Here is a 24,546-nt window from a genome sequence, read left to right on the forward strand (position 1 = left end):
TTGAAGTTGATCAAATAGGTCGTCACTGCGGGGTAGAGGATAACGATTTTTGACAGTAAGTTTGTTCAGTTCTCTGTAGTTGATGCACATGCGGAACGATCCGTCTTTCTTTTTTACAAACAGGACCGGTGCTCCCCAAGGTGAGAAACTTGGTCTAATGAATCCTTTTTGATGGAGTTCGTTAAGCTGACTGGAAAGTTCTTGCATCTCTGTTGGTGCTAGGCGATAAGGCGATTTCGCTACTGGGGTAGCCCCTGGAACTAAGTCGATTCTGAACTCGACTTGGCACTGTGGTGGTAATCCTGGTAGTTCTTCTGGGAAGATATCGGGAAAGTCACGTACTACTGGAATGCTCTTAATATCCTTTACTTCCTGACTCGTATCGACGATGTGTGCAAGAAATGCATGATAATCCTGTCACAAACACTTTCGAGCTTGGATGCACGAAATGATGCGAAGGTTTGTACTTGATTTGTCGCCATAAATCACTAATGTTTTGTCGTTAGGAAGACTAAGACGAACTGCTTTCTCAAAGCACATGATGTTGGCGCGAAGAAGACTTAACCAATCCATGCCGACTATGACGTCGAAACTTTTAATTTGGACCGGCATGAGGTTGATTGGGATAGAATGACCGTCTAAAGTTAACGTACAGTCCATGTATATGCAGTTAGTGTTTTCCGTTTTTCCATTTGCCATCTCTACAATGAATGATTTTTCTAACTTGCTAGGTTTATGTTTAAGTAAGTGAATAAAGTTTTGACTCACAAAGCTTCTCTCCGCTCCACTATCGAATAATATGCATGCATATGAATTATCGAGAAGGAACGTACCAGCAACTACAGTCGGATCAGCTACGGCTTCATCGTGGCCTATAGCCAAAACTCGTCCCACCTCGCCGGTATTTGCTGCCTTTGGGCAGTTTCTCTTGTAGTGGCCCACCTCGCCACAACCGTAGCAATTTTGGCCTACACCCGCTGTTGAGTTGAAGACTCATTTGAAGATTGCGTCATTGGGCTCGGCTGTTAGTCCATTTATTTTGTACTCCGGTTTTGGGCCTGTCCAACCGTGAGTTTGCTAGGTTTATTATATAAAGATATGCTTGCATGCATATTAGGTTAATAATTCAGAAGTAACGATTACGATAGTATTTCAGATTTCTTTTATCGTTCTTGTAAACCTCCAACCCTCTACAGTTGATGTTCTTGATCGAGCTCTTCTGAGGGTTTATTTATAATCATTCGACACGTTTGATTCATCCTTGAGTTGTTGTTTATTTTGCATTCGTTCTTGCTGTTTTATATTTATTTACCTATTTAAGATCTAATCGATCTACTAGATTAAGTTTTAATCTCATCAATTGGTATCAGAGCAGGAGGCTGTGTAATCGATACACTTCTTTTCTATGAAAAGGTTTCAATTAGGGTTTTTCCGCAATTACTGATATTTATTGAGCCGTCATCTCATTATTGACGTATCTTGATATTTATTATTTTGCCCTAATCTGAGTTATTACAAGTCTGATCTTTGAACAGGTTTTTCGATCATAATGGACGAGTCGCAATCGAATCCCATCAATATTTCCAACAGCATCGGTTCAACCACGAAGATTCCCATCCTATATACCCATGATTATGAAGTCTGGGCGCATCACTTCGAAGACTACGTTATAGGATCTGAGGATAATGGATACCTCATATGGGAAGCAATCATTAATGGACCTTTTTCTCACTCTGCAACGTCGAGGATTATTAAAACTCAAAAGGAGTATAATGATCTGCTGAAGGATGTTAAAGATATTGCGCAAGATGAAAAGGACAAATTCCAGTGCAATATCAAGGCGCTAAGGTTGATCAGATTCGCCCTTCAGTCCGACACCTTCAGGTTGGTAAGCTCATGCACGACGGCAAAGGAAGTTTGGGATAGACTTCGTGAACTGTACTCTACAGTCGAGGATCTTGAACACTCTATACAAACCTTGCTCTTATCTGAGTTTGGAGAATTCAGGCAAGGAGCCGAAGAAACTGTGACCCAGACGTTCGATCGCTTCAATCATCTTCTCAGCAAGATGATCAAACATGACATCGAAAGGAAGCTTATCGAGCAGAAGGTTACGTTCTTAAATGGTCTAAGGTCAGAGTGGAGAGCAGTGGTGTCTACAGTCAAAGCCCATGAACAATTTAAATCATATTCTTTGGCGAAACTGGTAGGTATTCTCAAGTCCTAGGAGAAGATTGTGCTGCAGGAAAAGAACGTTGTTTCAAGCCTAGGTTCGCTGGCCCTCTTGTCAAAAAAGTAAAGTTGTGATGGAGGACGAAGACCTCAACCTGGAGGAGTATGACCTCACGTCTGAGGATTATGCTATGATGGTGTCTAACCCCAAGAGGTTCATTAAGAAGAGATTCCCCAGCAACAAAAATCGAAACTGGCAGGGGAGTTATAGTTCAGAAAAGGTTAACAATGAACCGAAGGTTGAAGAGCCCAAGAAGGAACCGAAGGCAGATGGTGATTCTGGAGTAAGCTGTTACTACTGTGGTGGGAAAAACCACTATGCTAAGGATTGTGTCCTCAAAAAGATGGCTGAAAAAGATGAGGAAAAGGATGAGGAAGCTTTGCTGCAGAAAAAGCTTGATGAGATGAGGAAGAAGAAATCTACCGCTAACCCTTCCATGAATGCTCTAATTGTGCATGGTTCGGCTGCTGATGACGAGTTCGGTGGCGTGGAAGTTTGGTCAACCGACTCCGAGGACGATGAAGTGAGGAAGCCTTCGCATGGAAAGGCTTGTGTGGCTAAAGAGGAGAGCAGTGGAGGCAGGTGCTTGATGGTGTCTGAAGTATCTCAGATGAGGGGATACAACACTGATGGTGGAAGCAATGAACCGAAGGAGCAACCGGATATGTGCTTTACGGCCAAACCGCTCAGCGTGCAGTTCAACGAACTCGATGAACTGATCAAGAAGGTACAATCGGTTTTTGTTTCATTTAAAGTACCACAAAGCTCCTATGAAAAAGAACTAAAAAATGTTAATTCACGAATCTCACATCTAGATAGTAGTTTAACTCAAACTCGAGTCACCAATTCTAACCTAACTGATCAATTAAGCAGGGTGTCTTCGAAGAGTGAGGAGCGGCGCATGTGGATCGAGTTGAAGGAGTCTGAATTAGTTAAAATAAAAGACGAAAACATTTATTTACAGAGAGACAATTTAAAGTTGTTAAAACAGCGTAATGTTTTTTGTTTGATTGCAAAACATCTTTACACTAATATTACTCAGCTTCACTTGGATTGTGAAATAGGACAAAAGATCCATCGCATGATTTTGCCATTCCTTGAGTTTAAGGAGGATGAAATTGATGCTAAAGCTTATAATTGTGAGAGTGTGATATCATCTGATGACGTCAATCCGACCTATATGTATGGACTGGACAAAATTGAATCTTTCATTAAATCCAAGGACCACAAGGACATGCTCAAAAACCTTTTGGATGAAAATGATAGACTTAAACTGAGAACCGAAACCATACAAAAATTTGACTCTTTAAACGCCAACTTGAGCTCAGAAAATAAAATTAATGTTGAAAATGCATCTGAGCTTAATGAGGATGACAACATGAGTGAAATTTCTGTAGAGGACACGGTTGACTGCTCAGAATTTGTGAAAAGCGAACCTGAAAACCACAAGAATCTAATTTCTGAAAATTCAGTGGAGTTCGCTCGATTGTCCCAACAAAAGTCCCCGATCTTAGCAGAAAAAGCAGTTGTATATCAAAAGGTCAGGACCACTCCAAATCAAGTGTACAAGGTCACAGGAGTAACCGAACATCAGACTGCTGAACTCACAACTATTGTAAACGAAGATAATGCTGATGGCTGCGATGAGTTCTTTTGGTCAGCTCCAATCGATAATGCAGATGAAACGGTAGGCTTTTCAGAAAGGACTTCATGGATTAGTAAAGGTGGATACATACCAGAACCCTTGAACAAGCCAGATAATTTCGATGTGCCAAGTACCAGTGGTACGAAAGACATTCCTCAAGAGAATGGAAGCTCAGCAAAAGAAGATGTTCCCTCTAGTTCGTCAGTTCAAAGTGAAACTCCCATAGTCCAAAGTGAACTGGCCAAAGAGAAACCGAAAGCCAATATCCATCATCAACCGAAGCAGATGAGGAATAAGAAACGTGAAAGGAACCAGAGATACATGAAGAATCTCTCTAAAAGGAAACAATTCTGGCAATCCCAGAATGCATATTTCTCACATCAAGACAAGAATCTGAAGTTTGAGAACAATTCTGTCAAAAAGCATGAGAGCCACAACAACCGAAAGCCAAGGTTCGGTTCAGAAAAGAATACCAACCAAGAGCAAAGGTTCGGTTCTGAGGATGACTCCAACCGAAAACCAAGGTTCGGTTCACAGAACGACTTCAACCGAAAGCAAAGGTTCGGTTCTGTAATTAAAGGAAATCAAAACTCTAAGGTCAGTCCCACCAATGATCAAAAGCAAAAGGGTCACCTAGAGTCTCCAGCCAAGAAGTCATCTCAATCTAAGTCCACTCCTTCTCATTCATCTAATTCTTCTAATTCTTCCAATTCATCTCCATCTTGCTCTAAAGCTCATTCTGCTCGTTCTCAAAAATCTCATTCGTCAGCTGAACAAAAGGGCAAACAGAAGGTTTCTGCATCTAAACCAGAGTCTAAAACGAACGCACCTAATCCTAATAAAATAAAAGTCTTTACCATTAAAAAGAAAGATGAAACAACACTCATAAAATGAACATATCTTGTTGACATCTCTCTTACTATTCCTGTTCCTGTGAAAGGCTCACGTGGACCCAAGAAACTTTGGGTTCCTAAATCTGCTTAATTTTTGCAGGTTATAAGTGACGAGCAGTTTGACGAAGAATGGTACATCGATAGTGGCTGCTCGCGTCACATGATAGGGAGGAAAGAAGAGCTTAGGGAATACAGGTCTCTTACAAATAGTGGCAACGTCAAGTTTGGAAACAACTCTTTCGGCACCATAAAGGGATACAAAATGATTACCAATGGTGATTTCACTATAAGAAAGGTGGCTTATGTGGAAGGACTGCAACACAACCTCATCAGTGTATCTCAGCTTGTTGGAGGTACAGGTCTAAAAGTCTCATTCGACGATGAAGGTTCTGAAATTATTGAAAAGAAGACGAAGAAAGTAATTTTCAAATCGGAGCGTAAGGGTGAAATGTTTCCTCTAAACCTTAAACCCATCAAAGGAAACCCAACTATATGTCTGTTATCAAAAGCACAATCTGACGAAAGCTGGTTGTGGCACCGAAGACTCTCTCATCTCAACTTTAAAGATATCAACAAACTTGTCACTGGAGGTCATGTTCGAGGTCTTCCATTGCTCAAGTTCGACAGAGATCATTTGTGTGCTGCATGCGAAATGGGGAAGCAGAGTCGTCAAAGTCATCCATCTATAATTAACACTAAAGTTGTTGAACCACTCGAATTACTTCATATTGATTTGTGTGGTCCATCATCTATCGAAAGCATCGGTGGTAGCAAGTATATTCTTGTTATTGTTGATGACTTTTCACGATTTACATGGGTGTTCTTTCTAAAGCTCAAATCTGAAGCGACTCATAAGCTGAAAGTGTTCATCAAGCAAATTGAAGTACAACTCAAGAAGGTCGTTCGCAACATCAGGAGCGACAATGGTCTGGAATTCAAGAACAGGGAATTTGAAGAATTTCTAGCAGAAAAGGGAATAAGTCACAACTTCTCAGCTCCCTACACACCTCAACAGAACGGAATTGTCGAAAGACGAAACCGATCTTTGTGTGAAGCTGCCCGAACTATGCTAAGTTTCGCTTCCTTACCTCTTTATTTTTGGGCTGATGCTATTTCTGCTGCTTGTTTTACGCAGAACAGGTCATATCTCAACAAGCGCTTCACGCTCACACCTTACGAGATTCTCAACAACAGAAAGCCCAATGTGAAATTTTTCCACGTGTTCGGCTCACGGTGTTTCATCTTTAACTCTAAAGAACACCGTAACAAGTTCGATGTCAAAGCCGACGAGGGAATCTTTCTAGGTTACTCTCTCACTTCCAAAGCATACAGAGTCCTAAACAAGCGTTCAAGGAAAATCGAAGAGACCTATTACGTGACTTTCGATGATAGCTATGTCAAAAAGCTACAGGCCAAAGAAGACACAGCTGGGGAAATCTTTCCTCAAACCGGCCAAGTCACAGTCTCGATCGCTAATCTATACGAGAAATTTATGGAGCTCTTTGACGAACCAGAGAAAGCTACTCTCTCAGAAGCAGGCGCAGCAGACAACAAGGTAGACCATATGAAGCAAATTGTCGAAGAAGCTGCCAGAAGAATGAACGAAGGAGGATCGAATTCTGATGAACCTCCGTCCAACGATGCTTCAGTTGAGGGGGAGCCAAGCTCACATGTTGAGGGGGAGCCAAGCTTTACAACTGCTCCAGAAAGTCCAATTCCAACCGAAAGTACTTCTCCAACCGAAAGTGCTTCACCAACCGAAGGTGCCTCAACGCCTGAAAGCACAGCACCACAAGAAACCTCTGAACCTCAAGTTTCTCAAAGCATTCCAGAAGGCTCATCTATCGAGGGGGAGCATGCTGATATGTCACTCGACTACGAAAGCCAATCCGAGCCAGAAGAAATGATCAATGCTGAACTGGACCCCACCTTTGATCCAAACTACCATCCTCTCACCAAATGGACCAGAGATCATCCTATATCTCAAGTGGTTGGTGATGTCTCTGAAAAGGTCCTGACCCGATCACATCTAAAGGCAAAACAGACATCCTTGTTTTCTAAAGTTGAGTTTTGTATGTTTAACTCTTTCGTATCAAAAGTTGAACCGAAGACAGTTAACACTGCTCTCGATCACTCCGATTGGGTTCAAGCGATGCAAGACGAACTGAACGAATTTGAAGGGAACAAAGTCTGGCGCCTCATTCCAACTCCTTCAGATGCCTCGGTTGTTGGTCTCAAATGGGTCTTTAGGAATAAAATGGACAAGGAAGGGAACGTTATCAGGAACAAAGCTCGTCTGGTTGTAAAAGGATATTGTCAGGAAGAAGGGATTGATTATGAAGAGACTTTCGCTCCGGTAGCTAGGCTCGAATCTGTGAGAATCTTTCTTGCTTATGTTGCTCACAAAAACTTCGAAGTTTTCCAAATGGACGTCAAGTGTGCATTTCTTAATGGAGAACTAGAAGAAACAGTGTACGTGGAGCAACCTCCTGGGTTCGTGAACGAAAAGTATCCAAATCATTGCTACATTCTGGATAAAGCTGTGTATGGACTCAAACAAGCTCCGAGAGCCTGGTATGAAATGCTAACTAAATTCTTAAAGATGTCTAAATTCAAACAAGGTTCGGTTGACCCAACCTTCTTTCGCAAAAAGGAAGGTAACCACCTTATGATAGTTCAAATTTATGTCGATGACATCATCTTTGGCTCAACGAATCCCAGCCTAACAGCTGAATTCAGAAAGCTGATGGAGACTAAATTTGAAATGAGCTCAATGGGTCCTATTAACTTTTTCCTTGGTTTAAATATTAGACAGGGACCCGAAGGCATCTTTATCAATCAGGAAGCTTACACGAAGACTCTCCTAGCAAAGTTTGGTATGATGGGAGACTCCAAAGTCAAAGTCCCAATGGCATTCGGCACCAAGCTAACTCCATCCCTAGACAAACCAGCTGTTGATATCACGCTCTATCGTCAAATGATAGGCTCACTAATGTATCTTACTGCTAGCAGGCCTGACATCATGTTTTCTGTGTGTTACTGTGCTAGATTTCAGGCAAACCCACGCGAACCTCACATGCTTGCAGTCAAGAACATTCTACGCTATCTCAAGCGAACTACCTCCTTAGGTCTATGGTATCCTTCCAACTCAGGCTTCTTCGTTCAAGCCTACTCAGATGTAGACCTTGGAGGATGTGGACTCGACAGAAAAAGCACCACTGGCGGCTGTCAATTCCTTGACGGGAAGTTGGTTAGCTGGCAATCAAAGAAACAAACGTGCGTGTCGTTGTCTACTGCCGAAGCTGAATACATAGCCGCTGCATCCTGCACCTCCCAAGTGATTTGGATCCAAAGTCAACTTCGAGACTATGGACTCAATATGAAGAAGATCCCACTATATTGTGACTCTGAAAGTGCAATTAGGATCTATCATAACCCAGTGCAACACTCTAAAACCAAACACATAGCACTGAGGTATCACTTCATCAAAGATCACGTGGAAGATGGAAACGTCGAAGTACACTTTGTAAGAACCACTGATCAACTGGCTGACGTCTTTACCAAAGCTCTTCCTGAAGCCTCATTCAACAGAATTTTACAAGGGCTAGGTATGATGGAATCAGAGTCAGTACCTCAAACTACCTCTCAACCTCAAACGTAAGCAGCGAAATTGATCGAACATTCAGATTCGGTTAAATCATCTGACTCGCTCATCACCACAAAGGTAGTTTTCTTGGTTGTATATTTCTTGTACAAAGTTGTTTATCTTATTGTTAAAAGTATTTTCTGATTGCATGTCTAAATTCCTTGGTTTTCTAAAATTTTCCAAAACCGAAACCTACCGAAGGTTCGGGTTCGGTTTTCTAAAATTTTCCAAAACCGAACCCTACCGAAGGTTCGGGTTCGGTTTTCCAAAATTTTCTTGAACCAAAACCAACCGAACGCTCGGGTTCGGTTTTTCAAAATTTTCTTGAACCGAAACCAACCGAACGCTCGGGTTCGGTTTTTCAAAATTTTCTTGAACCAAAACCAACCGAACGCTCGGGTTCGGTTTTTCAAAATTTTCTTGAACCGAAACCAACCGAACGCTCGGGTTCGGTTTTTCAAAATTTTCTTCAACCGAAACCAACCGAACGCTCGGGTTCGGTTTTTCAAATTTTTCCAAAGTTTTACTTACTCTTTCCAAGTCTTATTTTTTTTCTTGCTTATTTTTTTATTATTATTTTCTTTTCTTTTATTATATATATATATATATATATATATATATATATATATATATATATATATATATATATCAAAAACACCAAAAATATTTTTCTCTTTTAATTTTGTTTGTTTCTTCGTTCGTTTATGGGGATATAATTGTTGGATTACTTAAGTGTCCCTAGAAGCATGCTGCTGTATGTGTCCCAAGCCTCAGAAGATTCTGAATAACAGCCTAAATGACTTGGTATAAACAAACCTTGTCTTCCCAATTAGGCTATCACATTTATTCTAATCGTGAGCCACCTCACTCTCTTCTCACATGAGATAAGAGTTTTCTGCTTGGTCCTTATTTTCGCAGCAGAGGTACTTTAATTTCTTACACCATCTCCATTATGTTTCTCCATTACATTCGTTCCATCAACGTAACCCTTGAGACTCTCAGAAATTACCACTGAGGTTTATGGTTACACAACAACTGTGTTTATGATCTCAGTTTCATGCCACTACGAGCTGAGTGAAACCCAACATTCAACACCAAATCTGAATTGACGGTGAACAATAAATTTGCTCAAGTTTTCACCAACGAATTGACGGATGTATCCTACTGAAATCTCAAATTTTTATTTTTGTGTGATTCCTATGAAATTGTTAAACACCATAACATTTCTTCCCTTGGGATCCAGTTTTTAATTTTTTCTGAGATTTTATATTTTCCAAGCTAATTTAAAATTAATTCCTACCTACTTGTTCAACAGACTACACCGGTCTCACAAGTACTTTGTTCACTTTCTTTCTTATTTCAAGATTAGAATTGCTGAATCAAAGCGAAAGCCACCCTTAAGTAGCCTTATTAAAAGAAACCTTTCAACATTTATTAATAAATGTTTGATCGTCATTCAACGAGAATCCACATAAACACTTTAAGGTCTCTCTTGATCTTGAAGGAAGAGATTCGTGCCCGGGATCATTTGTTTCGTGTCATTATTGACATCACAGTCATTCCTAAAAAGAGTTGCTTTATTTCTTTTCAATTTACACTCTTTGCACGAAAATCTTTGATTTTCCAAAAATCCGTTACTAATAATTACAGGCTGTATTATTGTTTTGGTGGTTAATTATCAAGCTGTGGTCAAAAATCATCCACGTGGGCAATTAATTCAAAAGATGCCTTTTCGAAGATAAGACGAAGAGTTGCTGACTCAGGCGGGAGTTAAAAGGATTGAATTTCAAACGACGGTAAAAAGGGAACGCGTGTGAATTTGGAACACCCATACTTTTACTGACATCATGGACGCGTGTGCGAATTTCAAGCGACACCTCTCTGGCACTTAAAGGCGCGTGAGGATTTGAAACAGTATGTTCTGAAACTGCGCTTGTTGGGCGGCGTGATCCTAGGAATCTGACACTCTCTCTCCTACGTGATCATCGCATGCCTTAATTGTCACGCATCTGTCATTCCGGAAACCTTTTCGTATTTCCATAGAAGATTTGAAACGATTTTTCTCTCTCCTTTCACCCACTATAAAAGGCAGTCTATACTCCCATTTACCTCTTTACTGCATCCGAAATTTCCAAGAGAGCAAAAAACTCCCAAAAGCTTCACTGTTCATCTTCTTCTTCTACCTTCAACAATGGCAGAATCATCCTCAGTCCATGCTACCTCACACATCCTTCCCATACGTCCACAACAATGCTTGGTGATCGACCTCACTCCTCTGTCGTATGATTCTTATATGACGCCGATCATCGAGTGCTTGAAGTACTCCCAGATCGCTCCTGTACTTACTAGGGTTGAATCTGTGCCCATGGAGATTCTTTCGCAGGTGTATGCGACTGCTCATTACGACAAAGCAGTCGAGCGGGTGTTCTTCGAGGTTGCTGATCACAAGACCTCCATTTCTCGACAACGATTTGGTACACTGCTAGGGTTGGCTGCTGATCCTTCACGAGTTAATCCGGAGACGATTCTGATTGGGCATCTCTACAACATGTTTTACAACATGGGATACATGGAGGCGCTCCCCTCCGTCGCAAAGTTTAAGAAATCCTGCTTGCCGCCACAGTGGAACGACATGTTTACAGTCCTCTTCAAGGGCTTATCTGAACGGAGCTCAGGATCCGATGGTTCAAGTCGACTGTTCTTGTCGATTATGTATGCAGTTTACAACGGGGTCAATCTAGACTTTGGGTTGGTCCTCTGGCAACAGCTCATCCAGAGCCTTTCTTCCTCTTCTCGACACTCTGAGGTGTCGTATGCCCGGTTCTGGACAATCATAACAAAATGGGCGATGGACAAATTCGATATTCCCACTGCTGCAGGTGCATTGATGTCTTCGATCGGTACTTTTCATACCACGAAGATCATCGTCTCTGATGCATCCAAGTTCTCGTTCATTGGCTCTATTCCGGAGACAATGTACGGCGATGTTCCGTCCGACAGCAGGATCATCCGGACGATAAAGGAATTCAAGGCGTCTGGTCCTAGGGTTCTAACACAGGAAATGCTCAAGTCAATCCATGACGCTGACAAACCTGTCAATAGGGGCAAAAAGGCGGACAAAGGGAAGCAAGTGACCAAGGCTCCTAAAGGTCCTTCTCCCAGGAAGAGGAAACAAACAAACCCGGCACAGTCCCCGCAACCGAAGAGAAGGAAGACTCAACCGAAGCAAAAGCTTGTAATCGCTTCCTCTTCGAGTGATTCAGACAACGAGAGTTCGGGTTCGGACGACTCTCAAAGAGGCGAAACCCCTCCCAGAGGCAACACCCCACCCCGATCACCTACCCCAGACATGGAAATTCATGTCTCACCAGTTCCTTCACCTCCTCAAACCATCCCTACTTCCATTCCCACCATAAACCCCGCCACCACCATTCCTAAAACCTCTTTCCCTATACCACCACCCATTTTCACAGCTACCACTACCAAAACTGCAAAGGTTACAACCAACGTATCTGATACGGGGGTTCATACCAGTGCAACCGAAACCCCTCCTGTAACCGAACCACCTCAAACCGAAACCCAGCATACAACCGAACCTACCAATACTCAACCACCACCCGAAACCCCCCCCCCCCCCCCACAAACACTCAACCCGAACCTACCCACACCATAACACCCCCAACTTCACCACCCCCACCATCTCCAGATCATGCCTCTGATGGAGATAACCCATTCCTTGGCGGTGAAAACATGACCTTCGATTCGGTCTACTTTAGTCCGTTTCAGGTTCTAAGTGATGATGAGGACGATGCTCCAGTAACAAAGAAGCATCTAAAGGAGCTAAACGAGAAGGTTGACTTACTTCTTGCGTCATCCACCAACACTCAGTCCTCTCTCTCTGAAGCCGCTCTTCAGAAGATTGTTGACGCCTTCTCCAGGGCTCAGCAGGATTCTGTTGCTTCAGCCACAGCCGCCATTGATGCCTCCACAAAAGCCTGTGAGGCTGCGACCGCAAAAGTCGATAAACTATTCTCAGATGCCTCTTCCCTGTTGAAGTCCTTACAGGAGAGTGCTGATTCTTCCAAGACAACGTTGAAACCAATCGTTCAGCAATTGGCCACGTTCGTCTCCACGGAGTTACAGTCATTCGCGAACCTTCGCCAATCCATCAGCGATGACAACTCGGCCCTTCGTGCCTCCATTGATGAGCGCCTCGCTAAGCTTCAAGAGGATCTCGCAGCTGAAAACTCATTAATGGACGTTCTGGCAAGCAAAACCACCGCCCTTAAGGTCAAGAGCACTCAACTTTCAAACTATCAACAACAGCTTGAAGCTCTTCGATTCGAACAGGAGGTTATAAAAACTTGTGTTTCGGATGTACACGCTGCCCTATCCAACATCTTGGAAGCACACGATCCGATTCTCAATCATTCGGTGAGGCGAACCCTTGCTGAAAAACTTACTCCTGACATGGACCTTCTTAGCAAAATCGAAGGCTTACCTAGTTTCGTGTCCAATCCGAAACAAGGGGGAGAAAGGAAGAAGTCCGGATCGAAACCACCTCCTTCCTCAACAGCTACTCACACAACCGAACCACCTCCGACTGGTCAAGCTTCGGGTTCGGGTGTGAAGGACAAAGGAAAGAATATAGCTGAGGAAGAAGATGAAGATGACAAGGAAACCATTGCTGACTTGCTTAAACGCAAAAACAGTCGCAATGTGGAAGACGACAATATTCGTGTGGCGCGAGAGGCTGAAGAAGCCGAACGCAAGCAGAAAGAAGCCCACGATCTCCTCGAGAGCAGGAAGACTCTTTTCCCTGCTTGGACTCGGGAGAGAATGATCAAGGAGGCCATAGATACTCCTAGCATCCTATGGCTCGAACCGGTGATATCGTTCGACTGCAATAACTCTGTCGATTCGCAGTTCGATATGCCGTTGACTCGAAAGGCGTTTATCTTCCACGCCTTCTCCAATATTTATGAAGTCCCTCATCCGAACTCTGAGGTCGATAGGGAGCTTATCGAGTTCTATCTGAAGGCCGCTCAACCACAATATCAGACATGGAGCGCTCAGAAGATTGTGAACGTTCGGGTCTTAAAGCCTTATACCGAAGGGAGATTCATCAACGTTCGGTTCAGGGTGATAAGAGGATCTGCTAGAACCGAACATCTTATATCTTTGGCAGATTTACCGAACTTAAACCCTCATGATTGGATCGTTTTGCACAACATCCTTTTGACGAACGAAGCAGAATATGGTCCAATTATAGACCATCTCAAGAGGATGATTGTTTGTTACATCATGGAGGTTGCCCTAATGGATCAGGAGATTGCCACAGTCTTCAAGAAGAAACCGAAGATAGCTCCTGTGGGATCGGCCAGTGATCTCAATCAAATGAAGATGGGCAAGATCGATCCGAGACGTAATTCGGTCATGTTCACTAGAGCAGAAGGATAGAAATGTCTCTTTGCTTTGGCGGATAAACATCTTTACACCAATACTTGTCTTGAGCATGTTTTGTCGATCATCCGAAGGTGTAAGGACAATGCAGCAGACGATGTCAAGTACTTCAACGACATGATCCAATGGTACATCAGATTCAGGCAGACGATTCTTGCTCTGATATCTCGTCTGTTTGAGACTGTGAAGAAGGTACCTGGTGCTGCTGCTGGCCCAAGTAAAAAGTGAAGATCTCGCTCCAATTGACGCAAAGGGGGAGATTGTTGAGTTGAAGACTCGTTTGAAGATTGCGTCATTGGGCTCGGCTGTTAGTCCATTTATTTTGTACTCCGGTTTTGGGCCTGTCCAACCGTGAGTTTGCTAGGTTTATTATATAAAGATATGCTTGCATGCATATTAGGTTAATAATTCAGAAGTAACGATTATGATAGTATTTCAGATTTCTTTTATCGTTCTTGTAAACCTCCAACCCTCTACAGTTGATGTTCTTGATCGAGCTCTTCTGAGGGTTTATTTATAATCATTCGACACGTTTGATTCATCCTTGAGTTGTTCTTTATTTTTCATTCGTTCTTGCTGTTTTATATTTATTTACCTGTTTAAGATCTAATCGATCTACTAGATTAAGTTTTAATCTCATCACCCGCGTTGGGAATTTGAGTGATCGGCTTTGCGGGATCCTTGCAGAAACGGACAGTGTGTCCCTTTCTGTTGCAGTTGGAGCACTGCATTTCCCGACAAGGTCCATGATGGTGATAAGTGCATTTGGTGCACTTTGGAAGGTTACCCCCATAAGGCTTTGTTGGGTAGGGATTTGTAGGAACGGTTATAGGTACAGTAGCAGCATTCACTGAAACCAGTTGTTGTTTCTTCGCGGATTCTTGGGAAGACCCACCCTTCCCTTTATTCCATACTCTCTTCCTGTTATTGTTGTTGTTGTTTCCCTTTTGTGGTTCTGGTGTAGAAACCATTGAGTTCTGATGACTTCCGTAATCAACAAGAGATTGTGCCAGTTCCTTGGCACTTTCAAAAGTGTCAAGTTTTGAAGCTAACACGCTTGACTGAATTTGGGGCGACAGTCCCCAAATGTATCTCTCTATTTTCTTGCTCTCAGGAGCAATCATATCTGGGCAAAGGATTGCCAGATCGCAGAATCTGTTGGTATAAGTTGCTATGTTGGTACCAATCATTCCAAGAGTCCAGAGTTCGTGCTCGAGTTTTTGAATCTCTCCTCGTGTACAGTATTCTCTCATCAGCATGATTTTTAAGCTCTCCCAGCTTATGGAATTTGCCACTATCAGGGTAAGTACCTTAACGTGGCCATTCCACCAAGTTAAAGCTCTATCAGTAAGTGTGAAGGTTGCAAACTTGACTTTGCTGTGCTCGGGACAGGAGTAGATTTCAAAGACTGATTATGTCCTTTCGATCCACTGCCTTAGAGTCATCACACCACCAGTTCCATTAAACATCCGAGGTTTGGCATTAGTAAAGTCCTTATAGGTGCATTCTCGGGATTGACCATGACTCTCGCCATGGTTGGATGGATGTGTGCCAGTTCCCGAGCCAGTAGTAATCGGGTTATTGATCTGTGACATGGCAGCTGCTACAGCTGTGGTGACTGCTGCTTGGAACATGACAGCATCAAATTGAGGAGGTGGAGGTGGTGGTGGTATAGGTGCTTCCCCACCGTTGTTTCGTCTTGGGTTCCTACGCGGAGGCATCCTTCAACTATAGGTTGAAAAGATAAAGATAAGAATTCCATAGCATAGAAACTGTATGTGTCTCATGAACTAAATTGCTATAGCCCAACAACAGATGATAGTACGAGTCTCAAAATAGAATAATGAAAGTTATTTGTAAGACTGAAAATATGAAACAAGCATTTAGTTTTTCCATAACTTTTTAAGGATTGAATGAAATACTCCACGTAGTAATAATAGTGCCACTTATATTAATATAATAGTTGATACAATGATCACGAAAATTTGACCCCTATAAGGGTCTCCGGTTACAAAGTTTAAGAAATTTTAAAACTTTTAGCCGAGGTCCTAACTTATAACAAAATTTGAGATTTTGGCAAGCACTACTTGCGACGTAGGTTGCGCTTGGAGCTTGACTCCACATCCGATTGCTTCGATTCCATTAGACGCCTATCAAAGGCGGCTTGTTGTTCCCTCAATTCGGCGAGGGCTGCAATCATTTGTGCTTGGAATGCCTCGGTTTGGAGTTGGGCATTGTCCTGAATTCTGTCCAGCCTACGGATGTCAAAAGTGTGAACCTGTACTTCCACGTTGACTTCCCGAATCCGGCTAGCTTGAACTCCGGATTGGTAGGACTGATTGGCTAGTTTGCCCACCATTACTGGGAGTGCCCGATTAGCCGAACCTCCACCACGAACATCGTAGAAGTCTCGGCACATGCCGTAGGGAGGGCGTAGGTTTTGTTGTTGGCTCTAATGGTGGAGGTGACTTCCCCAGATGGGAGTCGGTCCTTGAAAGTTCCTTACGAAGACGGGAGGTTGTGCGGGTGGTGGGTTGATCACTTCCGGCTCTGAGTCGGTACCGGAGTCATCATCCAATTCTATGGGTTCTTCGTCCTCCTCGGGATCCTCTTCGATCCATCCCCTGTTGCCTTGGTTGGGATAGTAGGGGTCGCCGGGGTGGTGAAATCCAGCCATTTGACTGTACGAGAATAGGGTTTATAAGAATCGAATAATGTTTAGAACATGTAAGACTAAACAGGTATGTTAAGCTATTCTAAGTAATAAATACTCCTATAGTATTTAAATTCGTGTGTTTGATTCTCGTGATGTTTTGGTAAGTTTTGACTTGTTGTTCGCTACGAGCAATCCTCGATATATATTGGTCCGATCTTGGACAAATATAGTTGATCATGCTATATTTGTCCCAAATCCAACTACATATATCGAGTCTTAATCGTACTGTCCAACTTGTCTAAATACTTCTTGTATAGTTATAATCATGAAAATAAGTTTGTTGTATGCATTTATTTGTACTTGAATGAACTAACATTATAAGTTAAACGAAACGCGGCTTAGGCGTAAAACAAAAAAATGTTATATCAGAGAGTATTAGTCCCTTAAGCATTTATAGTTTGTATATCTTATGTGGTTCGATATACATAGTTCACTATAAACATTGCTCTGATACCAACCTGTCACACCCCCAAACCGGAACGGCGGAAACGTTTGGGGGCGGATGACTTCATGTGGTAGCATAACAAATGAATACATAGTAAAGAAAGCAATACAACCATCATATATATAATTGAAAGTTTACATTGTTAAAAGGTACATGTTCAAAACCAATTACAATATGATGCCAAAATATGAATTTAAACTGACGACGCAACGTCCTTTCTTCAAAAGTTGTTTGTTACCTGTAATTACTGAATCCCTGGGACATACAAGTGGTTTTGAAAGAGTAGATCAGCATTTAAGCTGGTGAGTTTCATAAGTATTAAATGACAATGTTTGTATGAAATGAAATGTTTTGTTTTTGTTTATTTGTTCCTAGAAAATCCCATATTTTCTACTAGCATAAATGTAGCCTTCTATCAAGACTAATGTTTGTTTCTAGAAAATGTATGTACGTATAAAATATCCAATATGTTTGAAAAACCTCGTAAATCAATGTATTTTTAATACCCCATGTGAGTTTTATAACCATGCTATTGACTCGGATTGCCTATACACAACGTTCTTCAGGCGTTGGAATGTTTTGACGTTTGTCACCCCAAATGGTGGACTGTAGCTAACAGCCAGGGCGCGGGGTTGTCAAGCTCGTATTGATCTATACACAAACACCAAGCTCCCCCTCCAAGGGATTTTGGTATATAATACAGGACTTGAAATGTGTACTCGAACGTACGCGAAGTTAATGTCTCACAAAACTTAGTATAAAAACAGATTTACGTGTTAAAATGTTCGTTTGTTCTTGTATGTGAAAGTGACTTCTTGAAAATCGTGTTTCTAGTATGTAAAAGTTAGTAATGTTCTCGTAAAACTATACCTATTATAGCTTTCTAAAAGTGTGTCTCGTTTGTTTAGAAATCCCTAGAAAATGAATCACTTGTTATGAAAGTATAAATTTTCATAGTGTCTAAGTTGGACACATATACATGCAATCTAAGCAGAGTGATTAATTTATACGTATATAACAACATTTTTCATTTCAAAAGATATAACGTTATCGTGATATATTTTACATACGAAAGTTCCCTATAAAGTTTATAAATCACATATGATTCTGTTGAATAAAAGTGTATAATAAAACTTTATATAACACACGATAATAATCGTGTGTTTTACTTGTATTCCCCCCCCCCCCCCCTGAAAGCATATAAAAGCATTTATAGAATATTTAAAAGGTTAATTAAGGGGTATGAACTCACTTGAAAGATCGAAGAAAGGCGAGATGAAAACCGGGCAGAATTTCTTCTCGGGAAAGCGGATTTTCTCGGGATTCTCGGGAATCTCGGGAGTACAAATGACCTTTGGGACTTGAGCAAAGTGACCGGGGCTTCGGGTTAGCACGGGCACAGAAAACGAGGCAACAACGCAAGAGAAATGAGAGAAAATGGCCCTTTTCTTCGGAACCTTCGCATCCCTTTTATAGGGGGTGGGAACCGCCTCGGTACGCTGGGCGTACGCGTGCATCACGCATGAGCGCATGACTTTCCACATTCTCATGCTCCATGGGTTTAACCTCCTAGGACTATCCATGGATTAGTTTAGCCCATAATCATGGATCATTGGCCCACACTATTGGAATCATTGATTTACATAATCAATCCCCATATATTTAATTAGTCTCTTTTGACCACAAAATTAATTCCAAATTAATTATTGATCAATAGTAATTAAATAATATGATTTCAAAAATATTTTATACCTATAATATATTAATAAATCATAAATAACCTTATTCTCAAAAGTTCATCCTATCAAATTGCACTGGTGAAGGCAACCCAAAAAGGACCATGCTACAATCGGGTCAAGTACATCCCAGTTATAGTTATGGGCTTAGTCACCAAATCCAACAGTCTCCCACTTGGATAAGTCTAATAACTTTAACTGCCAATGTAACTCTAGGATCCGACTTTGCAATCGTAAGCTTTCAAAAGCCGTTGTCAATTCTGAACCAGTCAATGACACATCCTTTAGATAAGGGATCATATAATCCTCTGTTCTCAAGATACCAGCTGGACAAATACACAGAACAATGTCATACGTATTGTCCAACAGTTTGTTTCCCGATTTCATGTTCGTCTGACATAGAACATAACTGAACACATCAATTTAGTTCTGACTGGGCCCGACACATAGTCAAAACAGAATCATCGAGGGGCCCAAGATATCGCTTTTAATCCTCTTAGGATAAAAGGGAACAAATAAACTTCGACATTATATGCTTGTACTGACTACTCATTAAATAATGCACAACGATACGTTTTATAACATCAAGTTACTGATGCGTTTTCGTATCATCAATGCATAACTAATTCATAGTCAACAACTCATATATCTAGGTTTGAAGACTTATATGATATTATCGTCTCACGATCACTCGTGATAAATTCCATGAAGTGATTCAAGTGAGCACGAGTTGATCCAATACTCAAATCTTATTTAGAAGTACTCATGAATGGTGTAGCAAACCTGTTACTATGCCTAACTCCTTAGACAAATCTACAAGCCAACTCATGACAGTCTTCTTTCATACCTATTTCCAAAGTATGATCGCCTGTGGATAGTTTGAATAAACCTTATTATTCTGGAAGTTAAAATATGCAAAGTGAAACACATGAATAATACTAATCGTATATGGTCCCAAAACTTGTGAGCATAAATAAAACACGTTTTATTTAATCACCATATTGATTACTCATTATTCATTGTATAATGTTTTAATTAATCAATTTAATACTTGAAAATAGTTATCCCATGCTCCAAGCATGCACACTATGTTTACCTATGGTCCTTACTTTGTGAAATAGATCAATTGTAAACATTTCCAACAATACTCATTTCATAATTCCTAATCTTTAAGTGTAAGAATACCAAATTCTTGCCACTATTAAAATGTGTTAGTTCTAAACTATTATGCACAGATTCCTTCTGTACATTCCTTTGGAAATTGTTACAAGACAATTCTATGGAGATGAAGTCTCAAATTCAAAGCGCATTCCTTTGAATATCCTTCTTGCATAAAAGTTTCTAACTTTCTCATAGATTCCTGATATCCAACTCCCAATATGGAACTATTTCCATATTTGCCATATGACAACTCATTGTTAATAGAATCCTGTCTATTCGTAATAATGTCAATATGGTCCATCCATTACTATACTTCCAACTATCCATAAGCAACCAATCTTTGGCGAACATTAGATTGTCCTTGACAATTGTCTAACCACTGTAGTCATATTTAGTTCTAGTTCTTTTTCCCTCTTAATGTCATAAGCATTTGGAAAATTAGAACACTCGAATATTATAGCATATGCAATCGATCCTATACCCGAAGTATATGGGATACGATTCATAATGTCTTATATAAAGACATGATACTTGATCAGTGTTTTTCTATAATATTTCTATTTGCCATGTTCTCACAATTCAAACTATGAAGAGGGATGCCGTAATCATAATCGAATTTTGAGAATGCAATTAAAATTTCCATATATGGAATTTCCTTATGTCAAATCTTTTCAACATAAAATTCATATATGTCTTTGACTAAATTTGATTAAGAAACTCAATCTAAACTTTTAGAATTGAAAAATGAAGTATAAGTTCATCTCCCTTAATTATAGCAAAACAACTTCTCAACCCTGCAACTTTGCGAATTGAAACTTTGTTTTCTATAATTAACATTGCTAACTTGCAACACTTACCATAATAATTATGCTCCCACTAGCATAATAATTATTATATTACTGGCATAACACTTATGCTCCCACTAGCTTTGACATGTATCCAAAATCAGCTGGACTTCTAGAAATTCAATACTTATTGACTTTCTTACCAAAGTTCAGATTTCTGATGCGAGATGCTTCGATAAGTCTTTATCTAAGCTTCTCAAAATCATACACCTTTCCTTAGATAGCTCACATGTGTGTCTAAAATATTTCAGAACTTACAACAATAAGTTATGAATGTTTAGACCTTTTGCCATTTCTCACAATTCGAACTATGAAGAGGAATGCCGTAATCATAATCGAATTTGAGAATGTAAATATCACAATTGCTAACTCTTTAAAATCTACTTAGTGAAAGCGTTTCCTCACAATCATTTTCATGAATTGGAGAGAAACCTTATGACACTTATATTTTTATGGTGTATGTGTTCCTATCCATGTGAATTTATCAAAACCATAATCACAAGACAAGGTTAGTGACAAATCCAAACTCATATGGATTGAACTTGTGCAATCTTAATTCCTTGTCACTCAGCAGCACAAGGGCCTACCATGTCTTCCAAGTTGTTATATAAACAATTGAGAACTCATAGAACTTACATGCATATTCAACTTTAATTGGAATGGGCATAGAAACAAGAATATGTCGACACGATAGGTTACAAACCTCAAGTCATGTGCTAGTGATTAACAATAGGTTTATTCTTGATTAGTTATTGAAACTTGTCAAGATCTTTAAGACTCCCACTGACCTCTTGACATATAAGTTTCTTTCTGTCAAGAACATTGCTTGACAAACAAATATTCAAGAGTTTCTTATCAAGACAAACACTATTGATAATTGGTCTTAGTTGATCTTTGTTTTATCCAATACATTACAACCTACCAATTTCAAATGTACAAGAGTAGAAAACATTTTACTCTACATTTGTTGATATGTCACTCAATATACAATCTTGGAGTATGAGTCTAAGATTTGATTTTGGAACAAAGTATGATTCATCTTAATTGATTTAACCATTTCGACAATTCTCGATTCCTCTTCTTAGCCAAACAAATGCACTAAGATGTCCTTAGAGGATGAAATTGTGACATGGTTTTCATAATCATTAGGATGATCATAAAACACGATACTCAAGTACTCTCCTATCTTTTCAGATTGGAGAAACTTTTATCTTTCTGCTGACTATGATTCTTCTTATTCGTTCTGCTATACATTGAGACTTTTCAATGACTCAGAATTATACTTAGTCTTATAAGCATAACCATATTTACTAACTTTAGTAAACCATAACTAATAGTCTTATCGTTCTTTGTGGTGGAACTGACCAACGCCATCCAAGTGTACCCGATCCCCTAGTCCTTCACTTAACTTACATATACATGTAAACAAGGAATTAGTTTTAATTTCCCAAAGTCGAAGGTTCTCATTCATCACACAATACAAGTCGCATGATCCCAAGTTTCTGTCCAATTGAAACTCGGGTGATGAGAATCTTTCGCTATTTGGTAAATTTAGACACTACCACAAATGAAAGAATCAAATCCATATTGCTAAAAATACAAACGTCAATTTCCACATATGCCATTCAAGGAAATAAAAAATAAGAAAAAAACTTCTTTATTTATATAATTGCGGAAAAACTGTTCCTTATAATGCAATTACAAATGAAAACTATGTTATTACAAATTTCTTAGCAATCTATCATAACTCTTAAGCAGCAGCTCAAAATCCGATCATCGAACCATGCGATCAAAATTTATGTCTTCGTGATCAGACTCAACATGCCTTTCCTTTAAGCTTCCTTTGATCCTGAAGCAGAGTCAAACTTTTTGACCTTGCCATTCTTATGATCCTTCAAGTAGCTACGACAACTTCACATCCAATGCCCCTTCTCTTGGCAATAGAAACATACGAACTCTTTGGGAATGGTACACAGGACAATCTCAGACTTAGTCTTTCCCTTTCCCTTGTAAATAGAAATCTTTTATGGACTTCTAATGTTGCCATTGTCAATGTCCATGGAAGTTTGGGAAGTAGATCTTATAATCAAATTTTCTTTACCAGTGCGCCAAATCATTGCAGATTTGGAAATAATTAGCAAATAGGTAACATCAATAAGGGTCATGTCGCGGTCTGTCATATATTAGTCTTTAACAAACTGACTATATGACTCGGGAAGTGACTGAAAAACCAAGTCAATAGCCAACTTTCTTGAGACATTGACTCTAAACATTCCCAACTTGTCAATGTAGGACTTCATCTCCAAGACATGTGCACACATAGATCTTCCATCTTCATGTTTGCTAGCCAATTGGGCTTGAGTGACCTTGAACTTTTCAAGTCTTTGAACATGTGGGTTAGGGAGAATAATTAGAGGAGGTGGAGGAAGTGAAGTATGATATTGTGGAGTATCATCTTCATGTGGAAAGCCTTTTCCAACAGATTCAGGAAGACCATAGTTGTCTGACTTAGACATCTATTAAGGGAGAAATTCAAGTTAGTTGATTTAAGTCCTTAATATTACACCCAAAACGAAATATTAAGGCTAGGACCCAACACAATATTTTACAATTGCGAAGAGGGATGTCGTAATCCAATTGTAAAATATTTGAAGGTAGGTAAATGACAATTTACCAATTTCTACCATGATAAACGAAATAGAGTATTAAGTTTTAATTGGTTTGAAATTCCTATATCTTTGAGATTCATTGAACTTTTCAATGACATGTTTAAATCTCGGTATACCCTTCAAGTTTGTGACTGGGATGCCGAGGATCACAAACAAGGTGTGAATTGACATGTTTAAATCTCGGTATACCCTTCAAGTTTGTGACTGGGATGCCGAGGATCACAAACAAGGTGTGAATAACCATGTAAATTAGCTTGGTACACCTAATGTTACAGATCACCTAATCAATGTGCCGGTTAACCACACACGCTCCACTAATCTATGATTAACATCAAGTTACTGTAACGTACCAAAGTTCAAGACTAAAAATTTCTTTTAATAAAATATTACTTAAAGTAAAATCGTCGATTCACAGCGTAATCAAAGTAATAGTTTTCAAAACACATGTTCATTATCAGAGTACTACATCCCAGGCTGTCTAAAATATGGTGTGTGTGTCATGCGATCATCCCGAGCTCCATCATCCGCTACCGGAAGTACCTGAAACCAAAACTGAAAACCGTAAGCACGGAGCTTAGTGAGTTCCCCAGATACCGCATACCATACAAACCATTCATAGCCAAGAACCATACATAACCGACTTATCCATAATCAATTAAGGTGCTATGTGCCAAACATAGTCTTGCCATTATGCCACGGGCCGCGCGTGGTCTTCCTGGTCAAGCCTGGGCCACTCCCTGGGTCTTACAAACAAGTACCAAGGGCCACCCCTGGTCTTACAGACATGTGCCAAGGGCCACCCCCTGGTCTTTTATGCAAGTATCACAAAGACAACTGTACATACTACTCTACTTAGCTAAACATCATACAGTGTGCCAGAAGCCACCTCCTGGTCTTTCATATATAATAGCATACATTGCGCCAGGAGTCACCCCTGGTCTTTCATACATATTGCCTAGGGCTAACCCCCGGGTCCTCCTGTCATCCATTATAACATAATGTATGCCAGGAGCCACCCCCAGGTCTTTCATGCATATAGCCTAGGGCTAACCCCCAGGTCTTCCTACCATACATAATGACATACTGTGTGCCAG

Source organism: Lactuca serriola, chromosome 2, assembly GCF_051521515.1.
Source record: "Lactuca serriola cultivar US96UC23 chromosome 2, Lser_US96UC23_V15, whole genome shotgun sequence".
In the NCBI taxonomy this organism is placed as follows: Eukaryota; Viridiplantae; Streptophyta; class Magnoliopsida; order Asterales; family Asteraceae; genus Lactuca; species Lactuca serriola.